At 39.6% G+C, this 24,227-nt stretch overlaps 1 long non-coding RNA gene and 2 pseudogenes across 2 annotated transcripts in view; 1 reads left to right on the forward strand and 2 right to left on the reverse strand.

Moving 5' to 3' along the window:
• Positions 1–24,227, forward strand: part of LOC141417960 (uncharacterized) — a 66,666-nt gene that overhangs the window by 19,602 nt on the left and 22,837 nt on the right. The gene's annotated exons all lie outside the window — the stretch shown is intronic.
• On the reverse strand, positions 6,776–7,677 carry LOC141418182 (olfactory receptor 1f45-like; annotated as a pseudogene).
• LOC109688453 (KATNB1-like protein 1 pseudogene) lies at positions 19,673–20,428 on the reverse strand (annotated as a pseudogene).

Below are 24,227 nucleotides of genomic sequence, written 5' to 3' on the forward strand. Positions count from 1 at the left end.
TAATGGACTTAATTCACCCATCAAAAGACACCGTTTGACAAAATGGATTAAAAAAGAAGATCCAACAATTTGTTGCTTACAGGAGACTCATCTCACCGACAGAAATAAGCATATGCTTAGGATGAAAGGCTGGAAGAAGATTTACCAAGCCAATGGCCCCCGAAAACAAGCAGGAGTAGCAATACTTATCTCTGACAAAGTAGACTTCAAACCTACATTGATCAAACGAGATAAAGAAGGACATTCCATACTAATAAAAGGGGAAATAGACCAAAAGGAAATAATAATCATCAATCTGTACGCACCCAATGTCAACGCACCCAATTTCATCAAACATACCCTGAAAGACCTAAAAGCATATATAAACGCCAACACAGTGGTTGTGGGAGACTTTAACACTCCATTATCATCAATAGATAGGTCATCCAAACAAAAACTCAATAAAGAAATCCAAGATCTAAAATATGCAATAGATCAAGTGGACCTAGTAGATGTCTACAGAACATTTCATCCAACCTCTACACAATATACATTCTTCTCAGCAGCCCATGGAACCTTCTCCAAAATAGATCATATCCTAGGGCACAAAGCAAGCCTCAGCAAATATAAGAAAGTAGAAATAATACCATGCATACTATCTGACCACAATGCAGTAAAAGTAGAACTCAACAACAAAAGTAAAGACAAAAAACATGCAAACAGCTGGAAACTAAATAACTCATTACTTAATGAAGAATGGATCATCGATGCAATAAAAGAGGAAATTAAAAAGTTCCTAGAAGTCAATGAAAATGAAAACACAACCTACCGGAACCTATGGGACACAGCTAAGGCAGTCTTGAGAGGAAAGTTTATAGCCATGAGTGCATATATTAAAAAGATTGAAAGATCCCAAATCAATGACCTAATGATACATCTCAAACTCCTAGAAAAACAAGAACAAGCAAATCCCAAAACAAATAGAAGGAGAGAAATAATAAAAATAAGAGCTGAAATCAACGAAATAGAAACCAAAAAAACCATACAAAGAATTAATGAAACAAAAAGTTGGTTCTTTGAAAAACTAAACAAGATTGATAGACCCCTGGCAAACCTGACTAAAATGAGGAGAGAAAAAACCCAAATTAGTAGAATCAGGAATGCAAAAGGGGAGATAACAACAAACACCATGGAAGTCCAGGAAATCATCAGAGACTACTTTGAGAACCTATATTCAAATAAATTTGAAAATCTAAAAGAAATGGACAGATTTCTAGATACATATGATCATCCAAAACTGAACCAAGAGGAAATTAATCACCTGAATAGACCTATAACACAAAATGAAATTGAAGCAGCAATCAAGAGTCTCCCCAAAAAGAAAAGTCCAGGACCTGATGGATTCTCTGCTGAATTCTATCAGACCTTTAAAGAAGAACTGATACCAACCCTCCTTAAACTGTTTCATGAAATAGAAAGGGAAGGAAAACTGCCAAACACATTTTATGAAGCCAGTATTACACTTATCCCAAAACCAGGCAAAGACACCTCCAAAAAGGAGAACTATAGGCCAATCTCCTTAATGAACATTGATGCAAAAATCCTCAACAAAATAATGGCAAATCGAATTCAGCAACACATCAAAAAGATTATTCACCACGACCAGGTAGGCTTCATCCCAGGGATGCAGGGGTGGTTCAACATACGAAAATCAATAAACGTAATAAACCACATTAACAGAAGCAAAGACAAAAACCACTTGATCATCTCAATAGATGCAGAAAAAGCCTTTGATAAGATCCAACATCATTTCATGATAAAAGCTCTAAGAAAACTAGGAATAGAAGGAAAGTTCCTCAACATTATAAAAGCTATATATGACAAACCTACAGCCAGCATTATACTTAACGGAGAAAAATTAAAACCATTCCCTCTAAAATCAGGAACCAGACAAGGATGCCCACTATCTCCACTCCTATTCAACATAGTACTGGAATTCCTAGCCAGAGCAATTAGGCAAGAAGAAGGAATAAAAGGAATACAAATAGGTAAAGAAACTGTCAAAATATCCCTATTTGCAGACGACATGATCCTATACCTTAAAGACCCAAAAAACTCTACTCAGAAGCTTCTAGACATCATCAATAGCTATAGCAAGGTAGCAGGATATAAAATCAACATAGAAAAATCATTAGCATTTCTATACACTAACAATGAGCAAACGGAAAAAGAATGTATGAAAACAATTCCATTTACAATAGCCTCAAACAAAATCAAATACCTAGGTGTAAACCTAACAAAAGATGTGAAAGACCTCTACAAGGAAAACTATACACTTCTGAAGAAAGAGATTGAGGAAGACTATAGAAAGTGGAGAGATCTCCCATGCTCATGGATTGGTAGAATCAACATAGTAAAAATGTCTATACTCCCAAAAGTAATCTACATGTTTAATGCAATTCCCATCAAAATTCCAATGACATTCATCAAAGAGATTGAAAAATCTACTGTGAAATTTATATGGAAACACAAGAGGCCACGAATAGCCAAGGCAATACTCAGTCAAAAGAACAATGCAGGAGGTATCACGATACCTGACTTCAAACTATATTACAAAGCAATAACAATAAAAACAGCATGGTACTGGCACAAAAACAGACGTGAAGACCAGTGGAACAGAATAGAGGATCCAGATATGAAGCCACACAACTATGAGCAACTTATCTTTGACAAAGGAGCTAAAAATATACGATGGAGAAATAGCAGCCTCTTCAACAAAAACTGCTGGGAAAACTGGTTAGCAGTCTGCAAAAAACTGAAACTAGATCCATGTATATCACCCTATACCAAGATTAACTCAAAATGGATCAAGGATCTTAATATCAGACCTCAAACTCTTAAGTTGATACAAGAAAGAGTAGGAAATACTCTGGAGTTAGTAGGTATAGGTAAGAACTTTCTCAATGAAACCCCAGCAGCACAGCAACTAAGAGATAGCATAGATAAATGGGACCTCATAAAACTAAAAAGCTTCTGTTCATCAAAAGAAATGGTCTCTAAACTGAAGAGAACACCCACAGAGTGGGAGAAAATATTTGCCAATTATACATCAGACAAAGGACTGATAACCAGAATATACAGGGAACTTAAAAAACTAAATTCTCCCAAAACTAATGAACCAATAAAGAAATGGGCATGTGAACTAAACAGAACTTTCTCAAAAGAAGAAATTCAAATGGCCAGAAAACACATGAAAAAATGCTCACCATCTCTAGCAATAAAGGAAATGCAAATTAAAACCACACTAAGATTCCACCTCACCCCTGTTAGAATAGCCATCATCAGCAACACCACCAACAACAGGTGTTGGCGAGGATGCGGGGAAAAAGGAACCCTCTTACACTGTTGGTGGGAATGTAGACTAGTACAACCACTCTGGGAAAAAATTTGGAGGCTACTTAAAAAGCTGGACATCGATCTACCATTTGATCCAGCAATACCACTCTTGGGGATATACCCAAAAGACTGTTACTCCAGAGGCACCTGCACATCCATGTTTATTGCAGCACTATTCACAATAGCCAAGTTATGGAAACAGCCAAGATGCCCCAGCACTGACGAATGGATTAAGAAAATGTGGTATCTATACACAATGGAATGTTATGCAGCCATGAAGAAGAACGAAATGTTATCATTCGCTGGTAAATGGATGGAATTGGAGAACATCATTCTGAGTGAGGTTAGCCTGGCTCAAAAGACCAAAAATCGTATGTTCTCCCTCATATGTGGACATTAGATCAAGGGCAAACACAACAAGGGGATTGGACTATGAGCACATGATAAAAGCGAGAGCACACAAGGGAGGGGTGAGGATAGGTAAGACACCTAAAAAACTAGCTAGCATTTGTTGCCCTTAATGCAGAGAAACTAAAGCAGATACCTTAAAGCAACTGAGGCCAATAGGAAAAGGGGACCAGGAACTAGAGAAAAGGTTAGATCAAAAAGAATTAACCTAGAAGGTAACACCCACGCACAAGAAATCAATGTGAGTCAAGGCCCTGTATAGCTATCCTTGTCTCAACCAGCAAAACCCCTTGTTCCTTCCTATTATTGCTTATACTCTCTCTACAACAAAATTAGAGATAAGGGCAAAATAGTTTCTGCGGGGTATTGAGGGGGGGAGCGGGAGGGGTTGGAGTGGGTGGTAAGGGAGGGGGTGGGGGCAGGGGGGAGAAATGAACCAAGCCTTGTATGCACATATGAATAATAAAAGAAAAATGAAAAAAAAAAAAAGAAATTTCCACTTCCAGTGTGGGAAAACTGTGAGAAGGTGGCAATGTCTGCTCCAGATTGCTCTGGTGTCTGCTGTGCCAGCTTTGGGCTGATCAGTGCTTCTTCAGGAAGAGACAATTTAAACTCTAGCTTTAGGGAGAAAAGGGAGAAAGAGTGAAAGTCCTTATGTTTGTGTAATCTTTGTCCTGCCATCAGGGAAACAGAAGGAAAGGTACAGAGAACTCTAGCTTCTTAAGTGTCTTCAGCTCAAGACTCCTCAGTATTTGTGGGAGAAATCTTTGATTTCTGCCTCACATTACACTTACCTCACATCAGCAATGATTCTTCCATATCTGGTTATGATAATTTGGAGAATCCCAACTTTACTGAGCTTTGTAGGGAATGTGTCCACACATAAGCTATGGTTCATTCTCCAAACAGTGTGTAATATAATAAGGGATGAGCTATGGATAAAGATGTGTAACACAAGAACACAGACTATGAAGAGAACAAAATAGTCATATAGTTTAGTCCATGATAGTATATCTCAAATATTTTCACAGAACTACTGCTTAAATAAACTAAAGAGAGAAGAACACATGACTTATCATATGCAGGTCTGTTCCCACAGGCACCAAGCTGGATTATCCTGGGAGTCCACACACTGCAGAAGCCCTGTGAGGTGTGTGCTGTGCGTGTCTGTGGGCTATGAATAGTGAAGGAGTTTACATAAATGCACAATTATTATGGTTTTTAGACTCATGGGAGTCTTGTAGCTGGGAATGAGAAAACAGGAGGAGAGAATTCTGAGAGCTGTGGTAGGAGAGATGAGCATTAAAGTTGGTGAGAAAGAATGCTGGGAGGACATCCTGAGGCTGCATTATTGTGTTAGGCTTTCTACTTGAAGGAAAAAATATTTGGGATTATCTTGACCTCTTGCATACTTTCTGTGGGGATTGGTTGACAGATACAATCAATGTGTTAGGAGAATTAGTGGAATCTGTGTGTAGGGTAGAGATGCACAGAGAGAGGAAGGAATGAAGACTGCTGGAATGAGACCTCCCCACCCCACCCCCGCCATAATACTGAAGCTGGAATGGAGGTCAGAATTGGCAAGTGGCAGATGAAGTGAGGAAGCAGTTTAAGGGGAGGACAATGAGGACCTATCACATAGGAGAGTGGAGGAGATTGAGGAAGGAGAGCAGTACCATGCAAGAAGGCAGTGAAGCAAGGCAGAGAAGCGCCGAAGACTGCCCACTGGAGATCCAGGTGCAAACTTCTAGATGTTAGGACAGAGGAGGTGGGAAGTGACCTTGTTGACACGTACTCTTCACATGTAGGACAGGAAAGAGGCTTGGCATCCTATACACTCAGCCTTCTGGAGTGGAACTGACTCAGGACTTGGAATCAGAAGTCCTGGGTTCCAATTGCAATCCTGCCATTAATTGTGACCTCATATCCCTAGGTACTATAGCAACTGTAGACACTTAAGATTTAAGGGAATCTCTGATTCCTGCAGCTTATGTGAAATAAGGACACCAAGAGGTCCATGTGAAGAGCAGCTGTCATCCAAGGGTCTGGTTCCCCATCCCTGACCAGTTCCCATCCTAAGTAACAAAGCAGCAAGGGTTAGTTGGGTGCAATGGCAGGCAGTGGGTAGTGTTCTGAGCGTGAGATGGGGGGAGAGTAAGCCTGGGACAGAGGCAGAACGACCTAACGTGGCGGGGAACAGCACCCTAGAGTGGGTAGGACCTTCCCAAACCTCAACAGCTATGGTTGTGTCCCAAGGCAAGGGAACGTGTGTCTGTCACCAAGAACACTGTAGCAATTCTTATCTGAAGTCATAGGGCAGGTGAGTCCTATGAAATTCCCATATCACTGTCGTGGCTATTTTCTTAGGGTGTTGATAGGCACAAAGACAAAGTAGGAGTGGATATGTCTGGTCCTCAGTTGTTGTTGTCTCTGTAGTAAGTGTGCTGGAATCTGCCATTGATATGGGCAACAAGTTACTGGTTATGGGACTATAAGCGACTGTTAGTCTCAAATATACAAAGAAGGAACCCGGTGTGGTGGCCATGCCAGTAATCCCAGCTACTCAGGAGGTGGAAATCAGGAAGATTGCAATGCACAAAAAAAGAACTTCAAGAGCCTCTATCTCAAGTAGTAAAAAGCTAGGCACAGTGGCCCATGCCTGTCATCTTGCTACTTGGAAAGCGTAAATTGGGAGATTTCAGTCCAGGGCAGCTAGGGCATAAATGTGAGACCCTATCCTAAAAACAACCAAAGAAAAAAGTGCTGGGAGTGTGGCTCAGGTGGTAGAATGCTTGCCTGACGAGCACAAGGCCCTGAGTTCAAACCATAGTACCCAGTTATGCATATGATAAATCATGATTGTGATCACATGACACCAATTACAGGAAGAGTCACTAGTGAGGTTTGCACCTATCTGGGCCTCACTTGCTCTTTTTACAAAGAAAAAGCAGTGTAAGCTGTCAGGTAGCCCTCTCAGCCGTAGACTTCTACCCTAAAATCCGAGAATTACCTTCCTTAGGGATCCTTTCATGTCACGTTCCTCAAGCTGTAGATGAAAGGATTGTTAGCACTGTGAAGATGACAGTGGCCACAGTGTCCTGTACTGAGTAGGAGGATGAAACCCACAGATATACGCCCAGGATTGTCTCATAGAAGAGGAGACCACAGTGAGGTGAGACCCACATGTGGACAGGGCTCTCCATATCCCACAGACAGATGGCAGCTTCGGTACATTAGAGAAGATGTAGACATAGGAAACAATGATGCATGTGAATGGTGCCAGAAATATCAGTCCATCCACTGTGATGACCATCAGGTCATTGATAAAGATATTGGAACAAGAGAGCTCCATTATTGGATGGGCGTCACAGAAGAAGTAATGTGTTGTGTTGTGGGAACAACAGGTAAATTGAACAATGAGAAGCGTGTGTAAGGGAGCATGCAGGTTTGTAATGACCCATGATATAGCCACTAGAAGGACACAGAATCTAGGCCTCATGGTCATGGTGTAGTGGAGTAGATGTCTATATAGCGGTCATAGGCCACGACACCAGGAGGAATCTGTCCCTGTTGATGAAAGTGATGAAGAAGTAGATCTGGGTCATACACTCCATGTAAGAGATGGACTCGCTGCCCGCTATGTGATTCACCAGCATCTTGGGGACAGTGACTGATGAAAAGCAGATGTCAACACTGGAGAGGTTGGCCAGGAAGAAGTACATGGGTGTGTGGAGATGAGGGTCACAGCTGATGGCTGAGATGACGAGAAGGTCCCAATTGTAGTGACCAGGTATATCCCAAGAATAGCCCAAAGAGAACCTCTTCTTGATCTGAGTGCCCAGAGAGTCCCAGGAGGAGGAATTCTGTGACTCTAGTCTGATTGTTCTCATTCATATCTATTTGAAAAACAGTGGTATTGTACAGTAAGATCATATACCAACAGTTGAGCAAAAACACATTGTATGGTTTAGAAGAGTTCACACATGGGTTGTGATCATGTAGATTATGTTATTGTATAACTCGCTGAAAAAAACCTGGTTAATTTTAATAGGGTTTCTTATAAATATCTGTAGCTTTATTAACCCTATTCCTAATTACGGAGTAAGTAGGTTCTTTCTCCTCTTCCTCCTCCTCCTTGTGAAACAGGTTTGAACTCAGGGTCTCATGCTCTACGACTTGAGCCACTCCCTAGAATATTTTTTTCTTTAGTTTGTTTTCCAGATCAGGTCTTGTGCTTTTATATAGTTTGGACTGTGATCTTCTTACTTCTGCCTCCTTAGTAGCTGGGGCCTGTATAGGTACTATCTTATCAAATATTTAACTTAGTCTAATATTTGCAGCTTAATATGTCACTTAATCCACGAGGAAACTAAAAATTGGGTGGCTAGGTGATTTATGCACATTCACAGAGCCAATAAATGTTAGATTTCCAAATGAACTTAAATTCCTTTTTTTAATGCAATATTTTCATTACCTATCAGTAGTTTAAAATAGAGCAAGGGTGAATGCTGTATGAAAAGCCATACTATAATCCTGATGATTTTGTCTCTGATGTTTCTGTTTTCTTAGAATTTGGAACCTTTGGAGGCTTTGATAGATCTTCCAGGTGGTGTGTCCTCAACACATTATCTGTAATTAAGATGTGCTAGGCACAGGGTGCACCCCTGTAATCCTAGCTACTTAGGAGGTGGAGATCTGGAGGACTATGACTTCAGATCAACCCTGGTAAAAATTTAGAGACCCCCCCAACCAACAAGGTGGGCATGGTGGCTCATATCTCTAATCCAGCAATGCAGAAGGCATATGTAGGAAACAGGCCCTCACATTTATCTGAAATATTACTGAGGCAAAAATTGCTGGGGGCATGGCTCCAGTGGTAGAACATCTGCTCAGCAAGTATAAAGCTCTGAGTTCAAACTCCAGTACTGCAAAAACAAACATCAAACAAACAAAATGTCCTTCATCTTAGTTTACAGCTCTTGGTCTGCTGATTAGAGGTGCTTGTCAGTGGCTATGTGCAATCCCCTCCTTGCTGCCATCAGAAGAAGAAAGGCAGATACCTATGAGGCTAGATTTTTTTTTCTGTGATGAAACAGATTTGTTGATTGATAAAGAGCAATTTCATGTGGTTTATCCAAGACTCAGAAATTGCCCTAGGCTGGGTAGGTGGGTCAGGTGTGAGTGCCACCATGTCCCTGGGAGAATTTATGGTGTTAGCAGGAAGGAAAGGCGGTGTGATCCCTGGGAGATCAAAGGCCTGAGGAAAAGGGAGAAGAAAGACCAGGAACTGCTGTGTGAGCTGCCCTGACTGCTGGGGCAGAGGATTTTGTGGGAATTGGTTATAAGATGTAAATATTATGGGGCAGAGAAGTGACTACCAGCAAGAATGTTAAATCACTAAATTAAGGGACAAAGTGCTGAAAAGTGAAACCAGTTTTTACCTGATGTACTTCAGTGCCACACTAGACAGAGCAGGTCTAGAAAAAAGCTAGAATACGCTCCTGAAGAAACAGGGTTAATGTGGACCTTGAATCTGTGGAGATGGGGAGGGATTTGCGAGATTTGTCATTAAAACAATCCAGAGTGCCTTGACAGGTAGATGTTAATATTCTGGTCTTCAGGACACATTTTTTCTATAGCTGAATAGAGAGAAAGCCAAGCTGTCAAAGCCATTTGTCCTATGGCCCTGAATGTATAGACAGACAGACATTACTTGGGCCCCAAGACAAGACTGGGGGAAGAGCCGTGAAGGGAATCAAGGGCAACATTTAGAAGCCCTTGGGGATGATAAGGCACAACTCCTGTCACTCGGGAATGTTCAGAGGTAACTTTCTCCCGTTCTCTATGCTGTGTCTTTACTCTGTTCACTGTTTCCATTGCTGTGCAGAAGATCTTCAATTTGATGCAATCCCATTTATCAATTCTTGCTCTTATTTCCTGAGTTATTGGAGTCCCTTTCGGAAAGTCCTTGCCTATACTTCTTTTGTAATATTTATTTTATTAGCATATATTCATTTCACAGGGAGGATTTGTTTTGACACTTCTTTATAGTCCTAATTTGTACAATAGTTAGATCATCCCCTCTATCCCCCCTGCCACCTCCCTTCCTGCCTCACTTAAAACATTTGCAATAGGTTTCATCAATCATTGTATCTCCTTTATGTATAGGAAGCCCATTGACCCTGTTACTTCATCTTCATCTCCTCTGTCCACCCCACTCATAAATAACCCCCCACTGTACCAATTTTATATTGTATTTCATTATTAATTCCAAAGTCAATGTTCAAAGGGTTTCTCAATGTATCCCAGACCTTGGTCATTTCAACCCCCTCTGTTTCTCTTCCTTACCCCTTTCCTTCCACCCCCTCATTATTCTGCAGTTTTCAGTACATATCGCTATGTCCTCTATAATAGAGACACGTGCACATCCGTGTTTATCATAGCATTGTTCACAACAGGCACACTATGGAAAAAATCCAGATGCCCTATAACTGCTGAATGGACTGAGAAACTGTGATTATGTATAGATGGAGCTATATACATATATATGTGGAGTTTTATTCTGCCTATAGCCTTGAAGTGGTTTCCCTTGGTAGTTTCAAAGTTCTAGGTATTACATTAAGGTCTTTGGTCTACTTCAAGTTGATTTTTGTACAGCGTGAGGGACAGGGACACCTAGTTGAATTTTGTTTTGGTTAAAGAATATAATAGGTAGGCAAGGTTACTTGTTGAAAATTCTGTGCCCCCCTTGGAAGTGCAGTATGGGTTAATGCCAGTTCAGTGAGGTGAAGTTGGTTGGTGATGGTCAGTTCTTCCCTCTCCTTACTGACTTTTCATTTTAGGTGTGTTTCCAGTTACTGAGAGAAGGGATTATAATCTGCTTTGTCCTCTGTTAATTTTTATCTTAAAGTTTAATTGTTAGCTACACATTCGTGTTAATTCAACTGTCTTCCTTATGAACGGACCCTTTATCACTTTGAAATTTCTTTCTTCTACTGGAGAGGTTTCTTTCTTAAATTGTATTTTTGTCTAATGTTAATATAACAGAATAGTTTTTGTAATTGTTTCATCACACAATCTTTTAAAAAGTTACTGTATTTTTGAATTAGCATACACTAATATGACAGGATTTCATCATGATAATTCTATACTGTGAACAGTGTATTTAAAACAAATTTATTGTTCAAAGTATTCCATTATATTCCTTCCTGCTCCCTCCTCTGCTCTTTGTCAGTGTTTGGTGGGTTTGATTATGCTGTTTTCAATCCTTTTCACCCCTCAGTCTCCTTTCCTTTCCCCTCCCCCCAATGATACCCGCTACACAGTGCGTCCCTCATCTTCATTCCCATTATGATTATCACCATCGTTTTAGGTCTGGGTTTCCACAAGTGAGCAAGAACATGTGATTTTTGGCTTTTTGAGCAATAAACTTGACTATGGAGGTATCTCTTTTGTATACTGATTTACACTCCTTTGGTATATGCCCAAGAGAGGTATGGCCGAGTCATAAGGTAGTTCTATTTTTAGTTTATGAGGAAGTTCCATACCGATTCCCATATTGGTTTTACTGGTTTACATTCCCACCAACAGTATATGAGGGATCCTTTATCTCTACATCCCCACTAGCCTTTGTGCTTTGTTTTCTTGATGATTGCCAATCTGACAGGGTGAGGTGGAATCTTAATATAGGGTTCTTTTTTTTTTTATTTTTTTGGTCAAAGCATTTTATTGAGAGGCTTGGACATGGGAAGGGGTTAAAAAAGCACTGAAGAGGACAGAGAGATCTCGGGTCCATAGCAGGGCAGGACTTCCTGGTCTTGCCTCCTGAAACTCTTAGTGTAGTTTTGATTTGGATTTCCTTTATGGCTGAGGATGTTGAACATTCTTTCAGGTATTATTAGCCATTTGTGGGTTTTTTTTTTTTCTGAAAACTCTCTGTGCAATTTGTTTGCCCAATTATTCATTGAATTTTTTATTCTTTTGCTGATTAGTTTTTTAAGCCCTTTGATAGTCTGAATATTAACCCTGTATTTGTTCAACAACTGATGAAGATTTTTTCCCATTCTGTGGGTTGTCTCGTGAATCTAGTAATTGTTTATTTTGATATGTAGAAACTTTTTAATTTAATGCAGTCTCATTTGTCAATTCTTGCTCTTATTTCCTGGGCAGTTGGAGTCCTATTCAAAAAATTACCACCTATACCTATATGTTCTAGAGTTTTCCCTATATTTTTCTGTAGTGGTTTCAAGGTTTTAGGTCTTATATTAAGATCTTTTACCTATTTAGAGTTGATTTTTGTACAGGATAAGAGATAGGAGTCTAGTTTCAGTCATTTGCATGTAGATAACCAGTTTTCCCTGAACCATTTGTTGAAGAGGCTGTCTTTTCTTCAGTGTATGTTTTTGACACCTTAGTCTAAGATCAGATGGCTATAGCCATTCAGTTTTATTTCTGGGTATTCTATTCTATTCCATTGGACTCTGTGTCTGTCTTATGCCATGCAATGCTGTTTTTGTTACTTGGTTTGTAGTATAATTTGAATTCTGGTATTGTGATACCTACAGTGTTGCTTTTTTGCTCAGGATTACTTTTGCCATTCTGGATCTTTTATGCTTACCTATGAATTTTAAGATTGCCTTTTCTATTTCTATGAAGAATGAACTTGGAATTTTGATGAGCATTGCATTGAATCTGTAGATTGCTTTCAGTAGTATTGCCATTTTCATTGTAATAATTTTGCCAATCCATAAACATAGTTGGGTGGTCTTTCCATTTTCTGGTGTCTTCTTCAAGGTTTGTAGTTTTCATTGTAGAGTTATTTCATCTCCTTGGTTAAGTTTATACCTAGTTTTTTTTTTTTTTTTTTGGAGAGGGGGAGGAGGCTGTTGAGAATGGAATTGTTTTCCTGATTTCTTTCTCAACTTGTTCATTGTTGGTATATAACAAAGCTACTTAGTTTTGCATATTAATTTTATACTGTGCTAGTGTTTGTAAGATCTAGGAGTGTTTTGGTGGAAGCTGTAGAATTTTTGAAAATGGGGATAATTTGACTTCTTTTCCTATTTTGTATCCCTTTTATTTCTTTCCCTTGTCTTATTGGTCTGGCTAGGAATTTCATACAATATTGAAAAAGAATTGGGAGAATGGACACCCTTGTCTTGTTCCTAAGTTTAAGGGAATGATTTCAATTTTTCCCTATTTAATATGAAGTTTGCTATAGGCTGTGACATACATCCTTTATTATGTTGAAGTACATTCCTTCTGTCCCTAGTTTCTTCTGAGCTTTTATCATAAAAGAACATGGAATTTTGTCAAAGGTTTTTTTCTGCATCAATTGAGATGATCATGCAATTTTTGTTCTTTATTCTGTTTATACTATATTATGTTAATTGATTTGTGTGTGTTGAACCATCCTTGCATCCCTGGAATGATTTTTGCATCTATGTTCACTAAAGATATTGGTCTATAATTCTGTTTTTTGTTGTGTCCTTGTCTGGTTTTGGAATGAATATAATACTAGTTTCATAGAATGAGTTTGGTACTGCTCCTTCCCTTTCTATTTCATGGAAAAGTTTGAGAAGAATTAATTCTTGAAAGGTCTGGTAGAATTTGGCATTGAATCCATTGGATCTTGGGCTTTTCTTTGTTGACAGACTGTATTGCTACTTCAGTCTCATTGCTTGTTATAGATCTATTTAGGTGACTTATATCCCCTTGGTTCAATTTTGGTTGGTCAAATGTGTCTAGAAATTTATTTCTTTCACATTTTCCAAAATATTTGAGTATAAGTTTTTGAAGTATTCCCTTATGATCTTCTGGATATCGTTGATATTTGTTGTAATATCCCCCTTTTTATCTCTAATTTATTATTTTGAGTCTTTTCCCTCTTTCATTTAGTCAGATTGTTTAAGTGTTTATCAATCTTACTTATGTTTTTAAAGAACTAACTTTTTGTTTTATGGATTCTTTGTATAGTTTTTTTCTTCTGTATTTCATGAATTTCTGTTCTAATATTTATTATTTCTTTCCATTGGCTATTTTGTGTTTGGCTAGTCCTTGTTTTGTAGCCTTGTTCATTAGGGTATTTATTTGAAATCTGTTTTTTTTTTTTAATGTAGATACTCAACTATAAACTTTCCTCTTAGCACTGCCTTTGCTGTATCTCAAAGGTTCTGGTAGGTTGTGTTTTCATTTTCATTAGTTCTAGGAACTTTTGGATTTCCTCCCTTATTTTTTCAATGACCCACTGCTCATTCAATAGTGTTATGTTCAGTCTCCATGTGTTTGAATATTTTCTGTTGTTTCTTTTGCTGTTGAGCTCTAGTTTTATCATTATGGTCTGATGGAATATAGGGAGTTATTTCAATTTTCTTGTATTTACTAAGACCTTCTTTGTATCCTAAAATATCTATTTTGGAGAAAGTTTCATGGAATGCTGATGAGAATGTATATTGTATATCTGTGGATGTCTGTTAAGTCCATTTGGTCTATAATATCATTTTATTCCGAGGCTTCTTTGTTGATTTTTTTTGTCTGAATGAAATATCTATTGGTGGGAGTGGGGTATTGAAATGTCCAACTATCATTGTGCTGGAATGTATCTATGCTTTTAAGTTCACTAGTGTTTGTTTAATGAAGTTGGATGGGCTCACGTTTAGTGCATATATGTTAGCAATTGTTATTTCCTCTGATAATGTTTCCTTTTATTAATTTGAAGTGACTTTGTCTCTTCTGACTAATTTTGGTTTGAAGTTTACTTTATTAGAAATGTATGACTATTACTGCCTGCTTTCAGTGCTCACTTTCTTGAAAAATCTTTTTCTACCCTTTCACCATAGGCCAATTATTATTATTTCTTTTTTGGTTAGGGCGACTTGTTTCTTATAGGCAAAATACTGGCTGGGTCTTGGTTTTTAATCTAACTTATCATTCTATGTCTTGCGACATTCAGTGTTAATATTGGAAAGGATGTAGTAATTCTTACCATTTCGTTGTTTTTGTAGTTTTTGATCCTTATTAAGGTGAAGAGTGTATGTTTGCTGGGCTCTATCAGTACAATGGATGCTCCCTGTAATCTCTTGTCCTCAGCTTTGTGTCTGCAGTTCTCCTGTTGTGTTTACTTACATATCCCCTCAGGGACCTAGATTGACCTGGTTCAGCTTGGAAGGAAGGTTCTGGACCACAGGCAGTTGCTGGGGTGAGATAGGGCAGGTCCTGTGGAATAGTAGCAATTCCAGGGGTTGGGCTGCTTTTGGAAGTCTTCAGTAGGGTCCAGAGCTCTGAAATAGTTGATTATGATTGTTTTTCTGTCTTATTCATTGTTCTGAGTAGGGGTCAACCCTGTAGATTCTCACCCCACCATTTTGCATTTGCACCCTGTATCTAGACTTTCTACTCATATCTACTGAACCTTTTGATAACTAGCTGGTTTGATTATGAGAATTTTATAATATGTATTTATATGTAAATAGACATAAATATCTGTTTCTATGAAAATTGATGCTCAACCTTTATGGTAGTTTTTGGAATGTCTTTGATATTGTATTTCTGATTAGGGATGTGAAACTCGTAGTACTACAATTATTTGTATATAGGGTTGATTGATTAAGGGAGCTCATTCAGGTTGGCTGATGTGTCTCATTGGCATGCCCCATTCCCTCCTCCCTCCTGTCTTCCTTTCCTTCCTGCCTCCTTCCCTCCCTTCCTTTCTTCCTCCCTTCCTCCCTCCCTCCCTCCCTCCCTTTCTTCCTTCCTTCCTTCTTTCTTTCCTTCCTTCGATAACAGGTGCTTACTAGCTACTTTTGCTGAGAAACACTGACTCCTTACTTGGGCCTGTAAATTAATTGAAGACAGGATAAAAGCTAGGTATCCCAGCCTCCATTATGCATCTGTGTCCTTTGCTCTGAGTCATTCTCTCCTACTGTAGCTTTTCAGTCATTTTGGAATCCAGGAAGGACTGGAACACCTGTCAGGCATCAATGACTCTTATTATAACAAGGCCCCACCTGACCAATCCTAGACAAGGAGCTGTCAGACCACCTGTGACTGCTGCCTGTGACCTATGATCAACCACAGGAACATACCCATCACTGGAACTGTTTATAATTATGCATGTTACTGGAAATTTGGTCTCCTGAACTCAATGCCAGTTCATAAATAACAAGAGCAGGGTTTTGAGGAAAAGGAAATAGGGTTTATTAAGTTTCCAGGCAAAATGCAGGCTGCAGGAGTCATTGCCTCAAAGCTACAGTCCTACTTTTGAGAGAATGTTGGTTATTTAAGGAGAAGCTCACTTTTAGGATACGTGATGAAGTGTCTGTCCCAGAGCAGATGATAGCCTTGGTTTCTTATTTACTAATTTGCTGGCGCCATATCTCTGAAGTTGTATGCCTTGGTTGGGAAGGAGTACTTCCCAGCAGTTAGAGAGAGATAGGGGGATGAGCAGTGTGCTGAAGAAGACTCAGTTCCTTTGAAAAAAAATGTGTTAACCTTGGGCTTCCCAGCAAGGGGAGAAGTATGCATAATCAGCCCTGACCTTCCTAGATTCCAAAGTAGCAGCAGGAGAGAATAACTCAGAACACAAAGTGGAGGCTCAGATGCCTAGCGTTTTTCTTGCCTTCAGTTAATTTCTGGGCCCAAGTAAGGAGACAGTGTTTCTTAGTAAAGCAGCTTTTAAACACCTCTCACCCTCTCCCCCAATTCCTCCTCATATTTAAACCTAAGGCAAATGTCTGCTTGGGGAAGATGAATGAAGACGACTTCAAATACATTTCTTCTTCCCATGGATCCCAGTGCTATTCAACAAACTGTTATTCTCTGCTCTTCACCATAAGTTGTCTTTTTTTTTTTGGTGATACTGGGATTTGAACACAGTGCCTCATACTTGCTAGGCAGGTGCTCTACCTCTTGAGCCACTCCACCAGCCCAATTTTGTGTTTGGTATTTTCGAGACAGGGTCTTGCAAACTATTTGCCCAGGATGACTTTGAACTGCGATCCTCCTGATCTCTGCCTCCTGAGTGGCTAGGATTATAGGTGTGAGCTACCGGTGCCCAGTGTAACTTATCTTTTATTTGACAGGTTGAGGTGAGTGGCTGGACCTGACCTATGGAATCCAGAAATTTGGGCCTGAGGCCTAAAACCTCCTTTCTTTCGGGGGACATAGAGTCAACTAGAACCAAGATGACATGAGTCCACTTGCGTGTCTGACAGAGGAGTGTCTCTTTTGGGTTTGCAGGAAGTAGGGCTCTTGGTTCTGAGCTCTCCCAGGCTTCTGAACAGACTCCAGCCACTGGTCATAGCACTGCTAAACCTAGTTATCTTCTCCTCTTTCCACTGCCCACTTTCCTGTTTCCATCCTGGAGATGGACTGTTCTGTTCCCAGTGCACAGCACATCTGTTCAATGTGCATGAGAATCCGTCTATTGTTGGAGGAAATTGTCTCTCATTTGCTCTCCCAGCCCCACTTACCTGGATGCTGTCTGCTGTTGGGCACTGTCACAGAATTCCTATATCGGCTGGTTCCCTTCTGGACCTGGGTGATGGGAAATTCACAGCTGGGCTGAGAAGGGAACGGCCTTTTCTCCTGGAGCAGAACATTAAGGGTGGGACATGTGGCTGTCTCTGGTCAAGCATGGATGACTGGGAACTAACAAATAGATCCCTTCCCTGGAGACTGGGGCAGCCATGAGGACTGCTGCCTAGTTGTGGCCCCTAGGGTTAGTTCCGCAAAGGTCATCTTTAAGGACTCATTCTGTTTATTGTTTGTGTTCTGTCTTAATGTAGAAAATAGCAATGTGAGAATCTTACTTCTGATCTAAATAGTTGTTCCACAATCTTGTAGCTTTTTATTAATATAAGCATTTAAAATGATAAATTTTCCTCCAAACATTCTGTGCCCACTACGTGACTCACCAGCATCTTGTGGGCAGTGACTGATGAAAAGCAGATGTCAACACTGGAGAGGTTGGCTAGGAAGAAGTACACGGGTGTGTGGAGATGAGGGTCACAGCTGATGGCCAAAATGATGAGAAAGTTCCCTGTTATGGTGACCTGTTATGTTTTTGACATCCCCAAAAACAGCCCAAAGAGAACCTCTTCCTGCTCTGCCTTTCCAGAGTCCCAGGAGGAGGAACTCGGTGATTGTAGTCTGATTGTTCCCATCCATGTCTGTGGGGAAGAAAGAGTCATCATACAGTAAGATCATATGCCAAGATTTTATCAATGGTTTATAGTTTTATCAGTTTACAAATTTATAAAATTTTGTATACTTTAGAAGAGATTACACATTACTTGAAAATATCTGGATTATTTTCTTGCACAACTCTACAGAGAAGCCCGGTAATTTAAACGGCTGACTTTCAAATGGCTGTGGTTTGTTTTCTCTATTCTTATTTGATGAATAATGTATGTAAGAACTTTCTTATGAAATGTATCACTTAGTGTAAAAATATGGCTTTTAACAGCTCACTTTACAGATGAAGAAACAAGGGATTTGTCAGTGAGATGGTTTATATCAATTCACAGACAATGAATATTAGAGTTCCCAATTGTCTCAGGCGTTTTGTTCTGTATGCTATCTTTTGATTAGCTACCCCTTATTGAAGGTTTGGCCACTTAGCAAATGAGGTATCAGATGCCAACTACATTCCTGAAGATTTATGTCGGTGGCTTTTCTGTTTTCTCAGAATTTGGAACATTCAGGGGCTTTACTAGACTTCCTTGGTGATTTGTCCACAGCACTTTGTCATAAAGATGTGGTCACTATAGCTCACAGCTCGTGGTCTGCTGACCTGAGCTGCTGGTCAGTAGTTGTGTATAGCATCCCCCTTCCTTGCTGCCATCAGAAGAGGAAAGGCAGATATCTATGGGAACTGATTTTTTTCTGTGTTGAAATGGATTTACAGATTGATAAAGAGGACTGTTGTGTGGTTTATCCAAAAGGTAACACTGTATCCAAAACAAAACACTGTAGGTGTGGGTATGTGGTGGTCAAGTAAAACAGTGACTGTAGTGTCCCTGGGAGAACTCATGGTGTCAAGTGGGAAGGAAAGGAGATGTGATCCCTGGGAGATCAAAGGTCCAAGAGAGAGGATAGAGAAAGACCACCTACTGCTATGTGAGGTGGCCTGATTGTTTGGCAGAGGATATTGTAGCAGATGCTTTTGAGGGATGGATTGGTTATAGGATGTACATATTATGGAATTAGTGAGGAGTCCATGAGAGTGAGAGTTGAATGAATGAAACTGAGGAAAAATGTTGAGATGTGAATTCATTTTTATCCAGATTCACTCCCATTGACAAAGTAGAGCGTGGGAATTTCTGTTAAGGGTGGGGCTGTCCTTGGAAGTTTCTCAAGTGAGGTCTAAGGATAAAATGGCCACCGATTTATAAATGGTGACACTATTGTTCTTTCAGACAAAATATTTTAATATTGATTACTTACTATGGTGTTTTAAATTTTCAAAATCTTTTCAACATATGAAAAGTGATCTTCACATGTTTTTTTTAGAAAACTCAATAAAAACTAATGATGATTGGTCTTTGTAGTTCCTAGTAATGAGTCCTATCATATCTTTATATTCTTTTGCAAGACTGCATTAAAACCAGTATTTCTGAAACAGTGTAACCAAATAACGTGAATCCTGGAGCAGCAGAGGGAACAATCTTCACAGTGCACTTTTACCTCATTGAAGAAGAAGCTGCTCTTTTTGGATATTTTTCCACTTCAATGTGAAGTAGATTGTGATACTTTCATCATGCTGCTTTAGGAAAGAAAAATGGTTTTGACTTCTTGCAGAGTTGCAGTTCTCAGAAGAGTCCGATTTTTGGAAATCATGCAGTCCAGTGATGTTTGGAATGAGCGACTGCTCTTTAGTAGATAAAATCTCTCAGTGCAGCCGTGATAACTAAGCACCCACATCCTCAGCTCTATTACCAGTTTATCCTGGAACCAAAGTAAGATGGTTTTCCTGTTCCCACACTCCGCTTAATTGCTATTTTCAAATCTTACTATTTCCATCATTTATCATTCTGTTTTGATGATAGTTCTGACTACCACTTTTTTATTACTGCTTGAATCCAGTTTAAGCCAACTATTATATATTATTCAAAATTGCTTTTAAGTAATGACTTACTAGAGGCAACAAGTCTACACAGCAGCCAAGTGAGATGTATTGCTTTTCTTCCTGTAAACTATTGGGAGCACAGAAAGGTGATCTACCACACCTCTCAAGATCTTCTATCCTCACCAAATAAGTTACAAGTTCACTTTTACTCTTCTTTCTCCAGAAGGTTAAAGCTACATCCAATCTCAAGTTCCTGCTGAACAAAACTTGGGGCATTTTTTCATGGTCCTGAGAAACCTCAGGAAAAAACCCTTTATGAAGAACCAGCCTCACTGAAGCTAACCAAGTATGTCCTTTCATGGAGTCATTTTCCAGACAGGAGGCTTGCACAAGCCTGTGTACTTTATTCGCCATGTCACAGCCCACTTCTAGGGGACTGCTTTTTTCTGTAACAGCATTTGGAAAGGGATGATGAAGTTTCTTTTTGTGACAGATCCCCTTAGGGCTCTTCACAGTTTGTCCAACTGTTCTACTTATCCAAGTTGCCAACTCTTTTGGAGATTTGTTAACCCTCTTCATGTTCTTAGTGAAATTAGAGATCCTTTTTCCAGGAAGAGCAATGGAATGATCCTCAATATTTTTTAAAAGTTTTGTTTTTTAATATCATGGGCTTCAGATGCGATAATCTTTTTTTTTAATGAGGCACTAAAACTATGTCATTTATTCCTAAGTTTGTAATAAAATATGACTGACACCAAATAAATTCCATTTCTCTTCCAACACACATTCTTATAAAATTCAATAAAATACTTGTTATTAAGAACAGATTCTGATAGTTCTTTTAGCTCTCTAAATAAGTAGCCAGATTTCTTTTAAACACAAATTACATGGACATTATGTAAATGCAAATATATTTAATATATTTTTTTTATTATTCATATGTGCATACAAGGCTTGGGTCATTTCTCCCCCCTGCCCCCACCCCCTCCCTTACCACCCACTCCGCCCCCTCCCTCTCCCCCCTACCCCCTCAATACCCAGCAGAAACTATTTTGCCCTTATTTCTAATTTTGTTGTAGAGAGAGTATAAGCAATAATAGGAAGGAACAAGGGTTTTTGCTCGTTGAGATAAGGATAGCTATACAGGGAGTTGACTCACATTAATTTCCTGTGCGTGTGTGTTACCTTCTAGGTTAATTCTTTTTGATCTAACCTTTTCTCTAGTTCCTGGTCCCCTTCTCCTATTGGCCTCAGTTGCTTTTAAGGTATCTGCTTTAGTTTCTCTGTGTTAAGGGCAACAAATGCTAACTAATTTTTTAGGTGTCTTACCTATCTGCACCCCTCCCTTGTGTGCTCTCACTTTATCATGTGATCAAAGTCTAATCCTCTTGTTGTGTTTGCCCTTGATCTAATGTCCACATATGAGGGAGAACATACGATTTTTGGACTTTTGGGCCAGGCTAACATCACTCAGAATGATGTTCTCCAATTCCATCCATTTACTGGTGAATGATAACATTTCGTTCTTCTTCATGGCTGCATAAAATTCCATTGTGTATAGATACCACATATTGTTGATCCATTCATCAGTAGTGGGGCATCTTGGCTGTTTCCATAACTTGACTCTTGTGAATAGTGCCGCAATAAACATGGGTGTGCAGGTGCCTCTGGAGTAACCTGTGTCATGGTCTTTTGGGTAATCCCCAAGAGTGGTATTGCTGCATCAAATGGTAGATCAATGCCTAGCTTTTTAAGTAGCTTCCAAATTTTTTTCCAGAGTGGTTGTACTAGTTTACATTCCCACCAACAGTGTATGAGGGTTCCTTTTTCCCCCGCATCCTCGCCAACACCTGTTGTTGGTGGCGTTGCTAATGATGGCTATTCTAACAGGGGTGAGGTGGAATCTTAGTGTGGTTTTAATTTGCATTTCCTTTATTGCTAGAGATGGTGAGCATTTTTTCATGTGTTTTTTGGCCATTTGAATTTCTTCTTTTGAGAGAGTTCTGTTTAGTTCACTTGCCCATTTCTTTATTGGTTCATTAGTTTTGGGAGAATTTAGTTTTTTAAGTTCCCTGTATATTCTGGTTATCAGTCCTTTGTCTGATGTGTAGCTGGCAAATATTTTCTCCCACTGTGTGGGTGTTCTCTTCAGTTTAGAGACCATTTCTTTTGATGAACAGAAGCTTTTTAGTTTTATGAGGTCCCATTTATCTATGCTATCTCTTAGTTGCTGTGCTGCTGGGGTTTCATTGAGAAAGTTCTTACCTATACCTACTAACTCCAGAGTATTTCCTACTCTTTCCTGTATCAACTTTAGAGTTTGTGTTCTGATATTAAGATCCTTGATCCATTTTGAGTTAATCTTGGTATAGGGTGATATACATGGATCTAGTTTCAGTTTTTTGCAGACTGCTAACCAGTTTTCCCAGCAGTTTTTGTTGAAGAGGCTGCTATTTCTCCATCGTATATTTTTAGCACCTTTGTCAAAGACAAGTTGGTTATAGTTGTGTGGCTTCATATCTGGGTCCTCTATTCTGTTCCACTGGTCTTCGTGTCTGTTTTTGTGCCAATACCATGCTGTTTTTATTGTTATTGCTTTGTAATATAGTTTGAAGTCAGGTATCATGATACCTCCAGCATTGTTCTTTTGACTGAGTATTGCCTTGGCTATTTGTGGCCTCTTGTGTTTCCATATAAATTTAACAGTATATTTTTCAATCTCTTTCATGAATGTCGTTGGAATTTTGATTGGAATTGCATTAAACATGTAGACTACTTTTGGGAGTATAGACATCTTTACTATGTTTATTCTACCAATCCATGAGCATGAGCATGGGAGATCTCTGCACTTTCTATAGTATTCCTCAATCTCTTTCTTGAGAGTTTTATAGTTTTCCTTGTAACAAATAATTACTGTGCAAGGGTTGCACACTTCACTCCTGTGCTGGACAGAGACCTTTGCTGGGCTTGGTGGAAACACAGCAGCTAGGAAGTCCTACTCAGATCCTTCCTGCAGCTGGTTAAGTCAGGATTCGCAGAGCACAGCATCCTCTGGCTCTCTGTTCTTACTGTGTCTTTCTCAGCTGTCCACAGCTTTCTTTGAAGCCACTTTGTTGTGGAACTGAGGGTGTGACATTTGGGTCAGCACACAAAAACATAGTTTTAGAATACAGGCCCTTGTCCAGGGCTGGCTATTTTTGCTTCTAGAGACTGTGGCCACAGTGTTGTTACAAAACAGTAAGGCTTTATATATGCTTCCTGCTGTCCAAGGGGGATCCTGGGCTATGCTTGGGGAAGACTGTTGCTTTTGGATTAATAGATCAGGACAAGTTCAACCTAACATTCATAAAAAACCCATCAATCCTTTGAGGAGCCAAAAAGGATGACTGTCATGGGAAAATACATGATCTTGGCTCTGCTGGTTTCTATCCTTCTTGGGCCCTGTAGTATCTGTGTTATTCATTTAGCCATTGCTCTGTGCCTTATTAATGTTCTAGCCAGATTAATTTCTTCTCATCTCCATGCCATAATGTCACAAATTATGTTACAACATGGGTTCCATCCTCTGCTGCCTGACTGTCCAATGCCCCTTAGTAACCTGGACCAGGTATCCATATAATTTTACTCCATGTTCAATTAGACTCTGTCATGTACCCATGGCCTGCACCACCATCTTCTGGTAGAGCAATGAGTACATAGGCAGGGACACCTCTACCATGCTTCCCAGATCAGAGAGTTACAAAAGGATAGTCTCCCCACTAAAACCAGTATTGGAAAGGAACAGATGGAATGTGTGGAGTGGATCATGCCCACTGGAGGGTTCAGTTGGAACAGGGAAGGAAAAGCCAAGTTTGCACAGATGTTCCCCTTGCAGGAAATTCAAACCATGATCCAAGAAGGTACAACCAATCAGTAAGTTGTACAAAAAGAGAGAAAGCCAATCAAAAGTAGCTTAACCTGAGGTATAAAACCTATTCTCACTTCTATCCCAGTGAGCTATTCTCCTTTGTGTAGCTGCCTGCCCTCATCTGCCCTTTTAATGGCCTCATAATAAATCTTTGTTTTCTCCTACTAGCTGCTCTGGCAAATTCTTTTACCAACCCAAGTTTCCCAAATCCTTGACAGTAAGGAGTTAGTGCTTTTCAGCAAATAGAGTATAAGCACCTGTTACAGAAGTATAAACACATAAACCAGCAGTATAGTCCTTTGTCACTGTCATGTACTGTACATAATTCTGCGTATTACCCTTTCACGTGACTAGAGCACACTTTGTTTACAACAGCATCAGAGAGTAAAGTGTTTGTACTACACCATTAGTATGCCTGCCACTTCCCTAGGCAATAGGAAATTCTTGGCTCAGTTACAATGTTCGGGTCCA

This window comes from Castor canadensis, chromosome 16 (assembly GCF_047511655.1).
Source record: "Castor canadensis chromosome 16, mCasCan1.hap1v2, whole genome shotgun sequence".
NCBI lineage: Eukaryota > Metazoa > Chordata > Mammalia > Rodentia > Castoridae > Castor > Castor canadensis.